Consider the following 15,501-nt stretch of genomic DNA (forward strand, 5'->3'; position numbering starts at 1 on the left):
CGGAGCATTATCCGAGTACCCCATCTTTTATCGATTGCCTTACCCCCTTCTTTACTTTTTGCTCTCTTACTTGTTGCTTTTATTGTTGAGAATTGAATCATTATCACACTCATCATCATTGATCTTTCACATAGCTGAAAATCGAATTAAGTATTTTTATTCCCTCACCCGGGATTATTACTTCGACAAACCCGTGCACTTGCGGGATATATGCAAGGGGACCTTGTCAAGCAACCACAATAATAAACAGATTAAGAGAAGTTCACAAATGCATAGGGAAGCAACAACAACAGCACACAGCTGATAAACCAAGGGTTTAAGAGTTGTTTAGATACAAAACTATGCAACAAAGTTTAGTACACACTAGTGGATTCATAAGTCAAACAACATGACCAAGATAAACATACATGAACCGAAAAAGATACACATAAGATAGAACAGTAATAAATGCTCCGCACACTGCTATACCGCTGCACCTACTACTTGCAAAAGGCTAGGAAGAAGAAAGAGGGGTGAACAACTAACGTTACTCAGTGAGGGGTGGTTAGCACAACTCTAATAAATATATACCACAATAATAACGTAAATCTCCAAGTATGATACTTTACAAATAAAATAACAAGTTTAGTGCATGAATACATATATTAGCAAACTTTAATACAAAATAGTAAGAAAGATAGAATAAGAAGATAGTCTACCTCAATTAGAGTTTTAGAATATCAAAGTGTGAAAATACTGAATATAGAGTTCAAAATTATAGGAATAAGTGAATCATGGAGCAAAGCTTTTATAATAAACATGTAAATCAAAATAGTTCTCAACTTAGAATAAAGCAACATCCAACACTCACCCAGCATAAAGTGGTATAGAAACCTCTCTAAATCTTTACCATGGCCGCAACTAGGTTTAGAGCTATCAAAGTACTCATGCCCTTGACATTAACCCATCGGTTCACCGCATGGTGACAACACCTACCCAATGAATATCCAGTCAGGACTCTACACTTCCCACCTAAACTGGCTCTCGTAGTAATCAGCCGATCTACCACGCCACCTCAAAAGGGCCGTAAAGACCGCCTACTACGGTAGGGTATCACCATACAAACTCAATAATAAGCACAACTCCACATGGAGTGCAATAGCCAACACAATAACCAATAACAACAATACCTCAACCATTTCCATAAGGAAATGATAAAAGCACAAGCAAAAATCAAGCTTTTAACACAAATCAATTTACATAATTCAACACAAGAAACAACACGGAAATTCTTTCATTTGAATAGAAATTGCATAAAAGAAGCACCAAGCAATAAACCCTTCCAGGGTTAAAACTTCTCAAAAGCAATCATAGTAACCCACAAAACTCATTAAGCAAGATATATTATATAAACATATAAATATGGTTAATCTTCTGATAGAGTCATGCTTAATAGTCCCACTCACTAAATTGACTATTCCTCTTCCTTGCAAGATAATCCTTGGCTAACTCTTTGTCTCAAGCTAACACCTCACCTCCTTGGCAATCACAACAAACAACATCAAAGATTACTACAAAAATCTAAGCAAAGAAACCCTAGGTTCCTTCTACCAAACAACCCTAAATCGATCTTAGGGTTGCCTCAAACCTAGGTCTAAAGGTTATCAATGAATTCATACGGGTTAGAGCTTCATTCTAATCCAAAGAAATCAAATAAACAAGGAAAGCTTACTGGTACTACAGTAAACTCGGGGTTGCTACAGTAAACGCATTCCTAAACAATTATTTTCTCCCGATTTACAACACCTAAACAAGAAATTTCTTTACAAATATTCACATACATGAATAACAAAGACCTTGGCTTCGATTTGAGCCTAAAATCAACCCAAACCAAGAGGTATTTCTAGGTTTTTGAAGATTTTTAAAAATGATGAAATACGAGAAAAATACCAAAGAAAACCATGGATTGAAGCTCCTACCGAGCTCAAGAGAATGTGAGGAAGAGGGTGGATGCTTTGATTCACCGGAAAGGTCGCTGGAAATTTTTTTCCTAAATTGAGAAGCTCAGCCAGATGATAAGGAAATGAGAAGAAGAAAGAAAGAAAAAGAAGAAGAAGGAAGGAAGGATATAGAAAATTCTGGATGCTACAGTATTTGGATGCTATAGTACAGACTACTATAGCTACAGTAACATACTGCTACAGTGACATGCCGATACAGTAACAACCACTACAATGAACTGGTTCTAACATCCTACCCCCTTAGGAAAATTTTGTCCTCGAAATTTTCTTCTTACCTAACAAAAGATCTATCTAACCCTGAATCTATCACTACACATACATCAAGTTGAAAGATAGGCATTGTACTTGTGGTCATGTCCGGTCCATACTCAGGTTCTTCATTGGTTAGGGCAAAGATCCTGGTCTAAAATCTGGTTTGTGGGCATGGTTCCCCTAATTGTGGGATGTTGCTAGTAGCTACGGATCTGGTAGCGATGGCCTGTGTGTGAGCTGCAGGCTGGCTACCCCTGGTCTGATCTGAATGGCCTGGAACAAGTGTTAGAGTAGGTTCACCATGGTTTAACTCTAGACACGATAACCTGATGTGACCGGTCTAACTACACTGGTAACATCTTTGCAGCTCCGAACAAGGCCCATTATGGAATCTACGACAATGAGAGAGATTACTGCAGGAGCCTCTTATGGGACTAGTCATCCATTGTCTTGAGAAAGGGATCAGTGTGTCTTCGGATACCCGCGACCCAACTTGTCTCAATTAGGAAGCATTAGTTAAGTCTCATTCCTTAGTGAAGTCTTGCGGGGATTCCTTGTCCAAATGCATTCTTTTCTTGTGTGACACTCTCTTGTGTGCTAATTGTATGGGATATCAACCTAATCCTCATTTGTGTTAGTTTAGCTTCTTTCATTCACTATTATTATCTGGTTAGATAATAGAGGAATAGCTAGTACTGGTACTTTCTAGTCCTTGTGGATTCAACTATCTCACCTTCGGTATTTTATTACTTCAATACTTGTGCAGTTGTGGTACACTCACACAAAGAGGCGTGTCGCTGTGCATATCATCGTTACAGTGTGAAACATCATCCGGGCTCTCAACCAACGATCGACGACAGCTGATTTTCTCAAGGTTGAGTGAGGGGGGAATATTCTCGACCTTGCTTGCTTACCAATTCACATCTATTTTTTTGTCACTTCCTTTGGACGATCTCTCAGTGGTTTGCTTCAGGGTCTCTCACTTGACACGCTACCCAATGCATTCTCTTTATCATTGGCTGGAACAAGTTCGTAGAACTGCAAAGCAAACACGCATAAATTACAAGGTCGACTCATACACAATAATCTAAAACATACACATAAAACTTGAAAACTACACATTAATTATGTTTTATACATAGGAAACTATGATAATCCACAGGAAGACATAATTATACAAATGAAATAACTCATTACACACAATTTGCAAACATATTACACATAAAGAGGACAAACTTAATTATTTCCTTTTTAGTGATTTCAATAGAGAGTCGATGGACCCCGCCTTTATGAAACTGCATTCCCCAATAGCACATTATTCGAGGTGTCCTTCCCAAGCCTTGTTTCTTCACACTGGTCGTCACCTTATACAATTAGATGATTAGGGTAATGGCGCACCCTTTTAAATGGAATGTCCTGGTGTAGTTTTCTTTGGATTGAAATTGTACATGTGCAATCATCAAAGGCACATCAGTCATCATGCACCTGTGAATGACATGCTCCCAAGCATAACATCCAAGTGATGACAGATCATCAGTGTACCTTGCTATGAATGATGGAGCATTTAGTAAAGTATTGGGGAAAATATAGTTGTCATGAAGTAGACCGCAATGAACTTCACAAATATCTTCTACTCACAGTCTTTGCTCTGTACAATCTTGAATAGGTCTTTTTTTAATTACATCATGGTGCCGATTATGCATTTTATTGAGAAATGTCTTCTCAAATTTTGATTGGACCCTTTCATCCTTGATGGATACGATATGTCCATCGCATGGGAGGCCTAGAATGAGTGCAACATCTTCTGCCTTGAATGGTGGCATGTTTTCCCCTATCTTCAATTGCGTTTATCGTAAACCCGAAGTAACGGGTCAAGCATCCTTCCCTCTTGCATCATGGGTTCCACATCCATAAAATAGGTAAAAGGCATTTCATGGAGGATCTCCCAGTGCTGCTGTTCATTTCCTTCTTCAACTCTGAGATCGTTTCAACAACAGGTGCCAAATAACACTTGCATTGACTAGTGTGGTAGCCATCTTCTATTGTTATTAGAAAAATTCACCATAATCAATCAATGGCTGAAAGATCAAAACCTATACACAGAAAGCAACAAATAATGCATATAAAATGAACAACCAAAATGACAAACATTACTAAATACATAGCACAAATTGTCAAATTCTACACAAAAACTTATCAATAATACAAGGGAAATAAACAACCGAATTGCAAACACTAAAACTATACACCACACAACATTAGACCCTCATCCGGGTTGAATGGCCACCCAAGGATGTCTTCACACCTATTGGCTAGGTTTTTCCATGAAGGAAGTCAATAATACACCTTGAATGGGAGCCCTTGAACGAGAAACCACGTCTCCAAACAACTCGAAGGCAAACTTTCACAAGGAAGATGACTGCGGAAAAAGGATCTCCATTAGATTTACCTTAATAAGTAGAAGGTGAAGTGTTGCGCCTTCACTGAAGAAAGGGTTTCTCAAATCCCAACACTTGGGGTTGCCAACCGTCCAATCGCCCACTATTCCCAATGCCGTTTGGAGAGTATTATTGTCATTTCATTCACCTGGAATTGTGTTCTCGAGTCAGGGCCAGTCTGGTAATTTTTTTGTGCCAGATAACTGTGTTTCCAACTCCGTTTGAAGCATGTGGACTAGAAAGAAAAATAACATTAAAAGAGAGACCTTTTAGGGATATCAAAACTTATAGGGATTTTTTTGAAATATGCAAACCATACAAGGATTAATAGATTTCTTAATCAACTTTTTATCTTCTACACTTTTAACATTTTTTTTTATTTTTTATTTTAAAGCAAAGGGAAAGGACTATCATGCATTCTCAATTTTTTTATTTAAAAAGTAAAAACTAATGCGTCAATTTTTTATTTAAAAAGTATAAACTAATACGTCATAGTTTTTTTTTTTTTTCTATTGCCTTCTCAAACTAAATGAAAGAATTTAATTAAAATGCACTAGTGAAATGCGCTAACAAGCGCTAGACCACGTGAGCATCGGTGCACAAATCAATTTAAATGAAAGAATTTAATGCACTAGTGAGCTCTCTCAGTCACTAGCTAGCCCAAACAAAAGTAATTGCAGGCACCTGAGCGCAGGTGCACTAATAAGCGCTAGACCACGTGAGCATCAGTGCTGGTCAATAGTTACACAAATTAAAACTAATTAAATAAATAAATAATTGAAAGGTTATTTAAAAAATTAGACAAACTGTTAGGAAAGTATTCTCATAAGTCAAGTTGATTAGGCAATTTACATCCTGAAGAAAAAAAGATTTTATTTTATAAATAATAAAAGAGATGATATGATTTATATAAAAAAATATTTGAAAAGTTATTTAATAAATATTAATTATCACTGTAGCATGTTAATTTGAAAGATATTTGAGGCTTAATGCTTTTTTGAAGTCAAGCATTTAATTTGTTCTTGTTACATTCGAACCCGGCTCACTGGATCCAGTGCGTTGACAAATGGCCGTATACCCACGGGGTAAAACCCAATAAGCATGCAAAGCCTCAAATTATTCTCACATCAGAAATATAACTCCAAAATTACAACTTCAAATACAAACTGAATATAAGAGGTTCAAATAAAAGAGGTTTTCTAAAACAGAATGTACATGCTAATACCAACATAATGACAACTCATTTAAAAAGAAACACAAGCTCTCACTAGCCAAGTAATTTGTGCGTCGAACTATTTACTCTTGATTTGAAAAAAAATGAACAACAGATTATGAGTTTGATAGCCCAGTAAGTAATCACTAAAAATGTTGTGATGATACAAAGTTTCAAAAATTCAGAATAAAAATCAATAATATGATATAGTAGAATAATTATCAAAAATACAATTCGAAAACAAAACAAAAACATCCAAGAGAGCCTGATTTTCATATAAAACAGTATATGTCCCGTAATAACTATGATCAAAACAAAAATATCATAGTTCATTTGTTTACCCTTGGTGATCCGAGCCAAAATATTATAGGCCGTTAATCATCACCGACGGAATGATGCGAAACTATAGTCTCTTAACATAATTACATGTTGACACGATTGATGTTTAATCCCTCAATGACAGGGTTAGTGCATAGTTAATTGAGAACTAATTTCTATATCAAAATACTTTATGTTCGCAAAACAAATAATTTATCAAAGTTCAGATCGAGCAAAATACAAAGTAAAAGCAAAATTTTAACAGTCACATGATCCCACTTTTATAATATTAAAATAAACGAGTTGTTTGAATCCAAACTTGAACAGATAATTTATACAAATTCCAACTATATAAATAATTAAAGATAATTAAAAATAAAAGATATAGTTATAATATATATATATATATATATATATATATATATATAAATTGGCAATACCACTTGGTTTAAGTGTTTAGCGGCACCAAAATAAGTTTCTCGTGTGGCATGTAGAGTGGTGAGGGTTCGAATCTTTGTTAGAGGAATTAACTCACAAGTGATTTTCCAATCAACTCACATGACATAAAGACAGACGCTTGCCACCCTTTTAAATATATATATATATATATAAACTAAATAATTTCAAAAATAATAATCATTAGAATTTTTTAAATGAATTAATTGAGCGAAATATGATTATTTAAATTAATTAAATTATCATACAATATTTATCAAGTAACGAAGAATACATAGATATAGTAGGATTTTTATGTGGATACTTACTTGATTAACGCTCAAAAATACTTCCAAACCTTACACCAAATCAAGACTTGTAATTTAGACGTATCCTTTTCAAATATGTATATCTCTCAACTACAATTCAATCACTAGCAATCAAGCATCCACGGAGGCGAGTTCTTTGTCTTCGTCGCCGGAACTACGTTATAACCAAATGGAGATGCTAGATCTCACTTTTTACTAAACAGAGATTTAAAATTAGAAGGAAACTAACTAAATGGAGATGCTGGATCTCACTTTTTACTAAATAGAGATCTAAAATTAGAAGGAAACGAAGAGGTGACTAGGGTTTCAAACTGAAAATATAAAATTAATAGCTAGGATTAAATATAATATTAACAACTAGGATTAAATAGGGGATGGGCGCTTATAATTCTTCTCTCGCCATTCTCTGTATCAGAGTTACATGTAAGTGTATTTTATTGATATTTCAATATTATTGTTAACTGTGCCCCTATGTTTTGGAGTGTTTACATATTGATATAAAATGATAGATAGTAATAAAAAGATATTTAAAAATATTTCGCCATTTGTAAAATGGGTTCACTTGTCAAATTATTTATGGTTTAGATATCATGTATGACCGTTGAATTATGTATATTATGGTATTTTCATTTTTAAGATGGAGAATTATAGGTGATTGAGTCTCCACAAATTTTTTTTTTTTTGAATAATAAAACTTTGATTTATGGATAAAGATAGAGGCGTCAAACGGGCCGTGCCGGCCCGAGCCCGGCACGACCCGGCACGATTTGGGTCATGCCCAGCCCAGGCACGATGCTACAAGATCGAGTGTCCGGGGCCGGGCACCCGGGCCGAGCCGAGGGTTCTCGTGACCCTGTGGGCCCGGCCCGACGACGGGCCCATCTCGGGCCGTCAGCTAGCTCCCGCAAGACACGGCCTTGGGCTCATGCCCGGCCTGAGCACGCAGCCGGCCCGGCACGCGGCCCAACTCGGGCTGGCAGCTGGGCCGTGCCAGCCCAAGCACGTAGGCCGGCCCGCAACGGTCCACTTTTCAATTTTTTTTTATTTTTTTTATTTTGTGAGTATTATAACTTTGAATTTAGTTTTTTTCTTTTTGCTTTGATAGAAAGACATTTTTGCCCATCCCAACAACTATCTAACGGCTAGTTTTATGGGTATTTTAGTCTTTTTGGTGTAAATGACAATTTTACCCTTTACAACACCAATAAACGGCTAGTTTATGAGGGCATTTTTGGAATAAAAATATTTAAAAATTTTATAAATACCCCTAAATTCAGACTAAAATTTTCACACCAAACTCTCTCATCTCTCAATCTAATTCTCTCTTTGGCTTCTAAGTGCAACTTCCAAGCTTCAAGTTTGCAAATCCAAGTGTCAAGTTCATCATCAAGTATCTCAATTGCACTCAAAAGAAATCGGCACCAAAAATTGACTTTGTAAATTATTTGTTAAAGCAATTGAGGTAATCCGTTGTTCTTAATTTTTAATTTTCATAATGGCCGGTTCTTTTCCCAACTTTCCCTCCGATAATTCTCCGCTTTGGTTTTTTTATGAAAATACCCCGCTAAATTCTCCGGATGATGATGATGTTGTTATTGAGACCCCAAATATTGGGCCATCAAGTAACAACCCTAAAAAAACTCTAGAAAAACGAACTTCCGGGGTTTGGCAATTTTATGACATTGTTGATTTTTCCCGAACAAAGGAACTCGGGCGGTTTGTAAAAAAATGTAAAAAAAGGATTTTTTTCTTGCCAAACTTCGGGGGGGACGGGGCATTTAAAAATACATGCCGACAAGCATGCCACGAAGCCACACGATCCCACACAAACGCAAAATTAGTTTTTACCGATTCGAGTATGGGAAATTTTTATTTTTTTAATAATGAAAATGCAAGAAAAGAAGTTGCAAAAATTTATTGTTCAAAAATGAGCAACCTTTTTACCTTGCCGAAAAATACCGCTTTTTATAAAAAAATGCTTTATTCGAGGTTTTTAATCCAAATTTTTAAATCGGTTTCAAGAAATACTATGAGAAAAATATTGTCTTATTATTTATGATGATTATAAACAAAAAAATTAATTTCGAATTATCTTCTTGTTCTTTTTAAAAATTTCTCTTACTTCGGATATTTGGTCTTCTCAATTTCAAACAAATTATCTTTTGTGTTACCGCTCACTATATTGATAATAATTGGGTTTTGCAAAAGCGTATTTTAAGTTTTTTTGAATTAGAACACCGCCATACCGCAAGTGTTATTGCAAGTTATATAACTCGGGCTATTAATGAGTATAGTATTTAGAGTTCTATATTTTCAATTACTTTGGATAATGCTTTGGCAAATAATAATGAGGTCGATCTTTTAAAAATGAATTTAATGCCTTTATTTTCCGGGGCTTTTTTTCATGTGCGTTGTGCTTGTCATGTTTTGAATTTATGTGTTACAGATGGTTTAAAAATAATTGAGCTCCATATTAAAAAAGTTCGAAATTCTATTTTATATGTTCGAAATGGTTCAACCCGAAGACATGATTTTCAAGCTTATTGTTCGGAAAAGGGGAGAAAATGTAAAAGATATATTATTGATGTTGAGCATAGGTGAAATTCAACTTATGAAATGTTGGAGTGTGCTTATAATGATAGAGATATTATTTCTATGTTTGTTAATGAGAGATTTCCCGATGATCATGTCACTAATTATGATTGGGAAGTGAGCCATTTAATTAAGGAATTTTTGGAAATTTTTTATGCTTCAACTAATATTTTGTCCGGTGTTTATTATTCCACTTCATCTATTATTGTTAACCAAATATTTTTTATTAGTGAGATTTTTGCAAAATATAGAGAAGACCCTAATTTTGCTCCTATTATTGCTCCTATGGAGGGAAATTTTAAAAAATATTTTGGAAAAATTGAACCACTTCCTATTTTAGCTATGTTTCTTGACCCCCGTTTTAAAATTGATGGCACTTTTTGCATAATTGATTCTTATGATAATAATATGGGTCTTGATCATTCTATTTTGAAAGAAAATTATCGTTCTTTATTTTATGATATGTATAATGATATTATAGAAAATATGGTGATAGAAGGACTTTCAATATGCCTCAATCTAGTGAAAGTTCCTCTTCAAGCACCAAAAATAGATCCGCCACTTATGTTGTAAATATAATTAAAAGAAAATTTTCCATGGGTGCTTCTTCTTCTTCTAATACTAGCACTTCTTCTACTTCTCATGAAATAAATCATTATTTAAATAATAACATTAATAATTTCCTTACATCGGAAGAAATGGATGGTTTTGATATTTTGGCATGGTGGAAACAATAGGCACATAGTTATCCTGTACTTGCCGCCATGGCTCGTGATCTATTAACTCCACCGATGTCTACAGTAGCATCGGAGTCTTGTTTTAGTGCAGGAAAACGCAGTATTGGATGATAGGAGGAGCAGAATGAATAATCAAACCATGCAAATGTGCATATGTTTGAAGGATTGGCTAGATGCTGAAGATAGATTACAAGGGAAAATAGAACAATTCACCCCTGATGACGGCGGAGAAGGCATATATACTGATGTAGAAGAAATAGATTGATGAGCCTCAAGCTTGCAAGATGCCAAGATTCCAAGACTAATTTTTTTTATTATTTCAAATGTTCAAATTAAAAATAAAAAAGATTAGTCTTGGATTTTATTATTTCAAATGTTCGAATTTAAAATAAAAAAAGATAAGTATTTTGGTTTAATTCAAAATTCAAATAATATTAATTTTGTTATTTTTGTAATTTATTACTTTATTTAACTGGGGCAAGTGGGCAAGTGGGCAACAATGCCTCGAAACCCTAAGCGGAACAAGACTACACAATCCCCCAAATCCTTTGCTAATCTCTCCTCCTCCTCCCCTGATATGTTCCCGGAGCATCACCAACCCACGCCGGCCCAATGCCGTGCCGTCCGCGATGACCTTCTTGCCCTCCATGGCATCCCCAGAGACCTCGCCAAGTATTGCAATCCTGACCCCTCCGACGAAGCTCCTCCGGAGAAGACCGTCCTCGATGGCATCGTCAGCACCCTTCTCTCCCAGAACACGACTGACTCCAACTCCCGCCGTGCTTTCCTCTCCTTCAAAATACGCATTCCCTGCGTGGGATGATGTAAACTACTAAACCTTGTTGATTCTTCTTTGTTGATTCTTATCTTTGTTCTTGATCGGTTGGTTGCCGCTTTGAAGGTTCTTAATGCTGAGCCAAAATGAGTGGAGGATGCCATCAGGTGTGGGGGCCTGGCGGTGACTAAGGTATCGAGGATACGAAGTATTTTGAAGGATGTGATGGAAAGAAGGGGGGATATTTGCTTGGAGTACTTGAGGACCTTGTCTGTGGGTGAGGACCGAGGTGAAGGCTGAGCTCTCTAGATTGAACACTTTGGCCTGAAGGTGACAAAATTCATTAGTGCGCATGAGTCGAGCATTGCCTGCTTGACCTTGACAATGGATGGTCTTCTTCTTGCAACTGCAAGTGTGAAGGGGACTTTAATTAGGATATTTAACACTATGGATGGAACCCGTCTTCAAGAGGTAATGCTTGTGATCTCAATTGAAATGACTTGTCTCAAAGAGAAGCTGTTTTCTCTGTGCATTTTGATGGTAACATTTTAAATTGTTTTATGTATATATTAACAGAGTTGGTGATATCCCGTGAGCATGTTTGTTTCCTAGAAAATGAATATCAGGTTCTCAGTTATGTGCTGCCTTGTCTTCTTACATAATGTAATGAATGGTTATGCTATAGGTGCGCAGAGGAGTGGACAAAGCTGAAATCTATAAAATTCATGGTTGTTAATGGTGATTGAGGGTTTGAAGAGGAAGAGGATGAGAGTGAGGATGAAGGAGTTGGTGATGACTGATGAGAATGAAGAGCCAGAGCTCTATTGTTGCTGCTGTTTTTTCTTCTTGTTGTTGTTGGCATGGCTTTTCTTTGATTTATTTAGAGTTCATCCCCATGGTTTTTTCTTCTTCTTGTTGCCTTATGTATGAATTTTGTTTAATTCATCGCGTTGGACCGTTATATTGATTTTACTCAATTTTGTGTTCTTAGATTTGTATTAATAAATCTCATGCTCTCTTGATTCTGTAAACTCTTCATCTTTATGAGACATTGAGACCCAAGTTCTTTTTTTTTTTTAATGTGATTTTCTTCCTTTTTAATTTTCTTTTGCTTGTATAGTTCTTCACTTCTTCTTTACAGAAAATTGAAAATGGTTCTTGGATTATTTGAATATTTGTGTTGAATCTGTTGATTGAAGTCATTGAAATTGAACTAAGGATTTAGTCATTTAGAAAATCTGGAAATGGAGAAGGATTTTATTTCAAAGATAAATAGATAATGATAATATAGTTTTTCAATTATAGTAAAATTTAATTTATATTTATATTATTAGATAATGTTTGTTATATTTTCAATTTTTTTTAAAATTTTTTCTGATTTTTTTAGATATATTTTTATTTTTAATATTTTATATTAAAAAATACTAACGGGCCGGCACGGCACGAGCCCGACCAAAGTGGGCCGTGTCTCGTGCTGGGCCGACCCTCCACCATTTGCGGGCCGTGCCGGCCCGGCACGACAAAGTCATGGGTCGGGTCGGCCCGGACACGCACAGTTCCCGAGCTACCATGGGCCCGGGCCATGCCGGCTCATTTGACACCTCTAGATAAAGATATAGTTTTAAAAGTATCAGTAATAATTATGAATGATGACTCTAACATCTATGTGTGTATGAGCCTTATCTTTATTTGCTCAACTAGGAGTTGTGTATTCTCTTACATTATTTGGTTTTCTTTTAGTGTAGCGGCTAATTTTGACAAAAAATAAAATAAAATAAAATATAATAATAATAATAATAATAATAATAATAATAATAATAATAATAATACATTGCCCTAAAAATCTTATTTTAATATAATTCACTTTTACCGTTAAAATAATTCATTTTCAGGGAAGAAAAGGTTTACAAAATTACTATATATTGATTTTGCTTTTGAATAGCATCAAAACTTAGATTTAAGATTTGGTAATTTACAAGCTTCCTGTTTCATTTTGATAAGGGCGATGCCAAACTCAAATGGTTACTTGAGCCCACCAGTACAATCACCTAAAATTGTTAAAATGGAAAATTTCATCGTTTCGCATCTTTTATTAACATTAGATAAATAATAAATATAAACCAGAAAATGAAAAATATTTGAAAAATTTTCTCTGAGGAAAATTTAGGAAATCAAAGATTAGAAAGGTAGATAAGCTGATTGAGATACGGGGAGAATAAATGAAAAGAGAAGGGACAAGCAGGCACAACAACGTTAGGTCTCGTGGAGCATGACCCATCACACATTAGGAACACCTGGTCCGGACAGGCACAGCTAGCTTTAAAGTCATGTACGTATGGTGAAAAACGTGATACTATTGAAGTTGCAGCAGTGGATCCACCTACCCACCTACAAAAAGACGTGCTTCTTGAATTCTCAACGTGACTGTACGAGGCTAATTGTTCAAGTACGATCCATCACCCATCAAATTGGGTCAGGCAGTAAATGACAGTAAATGATGGAAAAGATACGAAGCGATTGTGTCACGTGTCCTGATGCCGAACTTGATGTGGCTATGATATCATTATCTCGTATCATGCGTGTGGACTGTTTGGCAAACGAGCAGAACTTAAAAGCTAACTTGCCGAAGTTAAGCTAAAACTCGCCACAGAAAAGGCAAGCTTGATCTCAGGTCGAGAGTGTGAGCTGAGCTGGCAGTTAAAAGATTTTTCTGATTTTATTTTTATTAATATGAAAGGTAATTAAAACTAAGTTTTTTGAAGTTTTTACCACTGTTTTTTAAACTCCTATAGAAACTATGGATCTTGTAAATTAAAAAAATATGGTATAATTTTATTATGTAAGAAGTGTAAATAATTTTTACAGAAATTATGACATATTTTATTCTTACAGATAAGTGTTTGGTTAACAAAATAAAAAAAATTATGAAGACCGGCAGATTGGCGACCAGACCACCGGTGGACCTGTGGCAGATCGTCGGAGGCCAGCCGAACAACCGGTGGACCACTGCCGGAGGCCGGCATGCTGACCCTCTAGTGGACCAGTGGTCGGTAGCTGGATAAAAAAATAGAGACTTTTTACAATGAGAAAATATTCCACTCATAGTGGAATATTTTTTTATGGCATAATACCTATATTATGGCATAATTTTATACTCTAAAATAAGTACCCAAACAGTCAATTTGACATAATTATCAGAAAATATAAAATTATGACATATTGTACAAATTATGTCATAATTTTGAGCTATCCAAATAGACCCTAAATTCAAATTTACTTTTTTTTTTTCAAAAAATTTGATAAAAGCAGTTATTTAAAGAAAGACGATGCTATATTTCATAATTAGTTTTATACGGTACAACAAAATTATAATGTGTGATACGTTTGGATAGTGTACATAATTTAGTTGAAAAATTCAAATAAAATATTGCAAATAAAACAGAATGTTTTATCTTATGGATGCCTATTTATATGTGTCATGCTTGACCAGCGGGCTCTAAGATACGACAACTGCCACGACAACCAAAGGAAGGGTACCACACCACTTAACCCTCGAGTCACCGCAAGGCTACCAGAATCCATGGAATAAGCAGCATTGAACAAAATGTACATATAAAAATTCAAAGAAATGCAGGGGAAAAATCAACAACAATATATGAGAGAAGGGTTAAAGAAATATTGATACAACAACCATGCAAACAGAGTTCGAATACATTAGTGGGTTCATATCCTTATAAAACATACTCATACTCAAAATAAACATACAAGATACAGGAAGTGAGTGCGGGAAGAAAGCTAGCGAATGCCCAACACAACGCTTCACCGACATGCTATTGGCTACTAGAACCTTAGAAGAAGAGCGAGAGGTGAATAACCTAAGTCACTCAGTGAGTGGGTTAGCACAATTTAAAAGAACATCAAATCGAGTTGAATAAATATCAACAACTAAGCTTTTACATAAATACATAAACTTTGAATGATACAACAATTTGCATAACACACACACACACATATATATATATAGGTGAAATCCATACTCATCATTAATGATACATTTACCTCAAGTCAGGGTTTCAATTTCAAAACAATTGTCTTCAAGGATAAAATGAGTTTGTGAAACATCAACTATAAAACCCCGCCGTAAACTCGTTCTTTTCCAAGTGCACGAGGAATCATGCAAATAAGTATGACATATGGATCACAAAAGTCTCAAATAATATAAAGAATCTCAGTTAGTCGATGAATTGTCTAGAAAACCTATAAACTATAGCGGTGGCCGTTATTAAGTTCAGAGCTATCAAAACCCTCATGTCCTTGACGTCAACCCACTGGTTTCATATGGTGACTCCAGAATCCTGATGTATCATCAAGTTAGGGCTCTACATGCCACCTAAGATGGATAAGTAAAATCG

At 35.4% G+C, this 15,501-nt stretch overlaps 1 pseudogene; it reads left to right on the top strand.

Annotated features, from left to right (window-relative positions):
• The first annotated feature begins 10,813 nt into the window (after positions 1-10,813).
• LOC120265111 lies at positions 10,814-11,389 on the top strand (annotated as a pseudogene).
• Positions 11,390-15,501: the final 4,112 nt, after the last annotated feature.

The sequence above is a fragment of the Dioscorea cayenensis genome, chromosome 7, assembly GCF_009730915.1.
Source record: "Dioscorea cayenensis subsp. rotundata cultivar TDr96_F1 chromosome 7, TDr96_F1_v2_PseudoChromosome.rev07_lg8_w22 25.fasta, whole genome shotgun sequence".
In the NCBI taxonomy this organism is placed as follows: domain Eukaryota; kingdom Viridiplantae; phylum Streptophyta; class Magnoliopsida; order Dioscoreales; family Dioscoreaceae; genus Dioscorea; species Dioscorea cayenensis.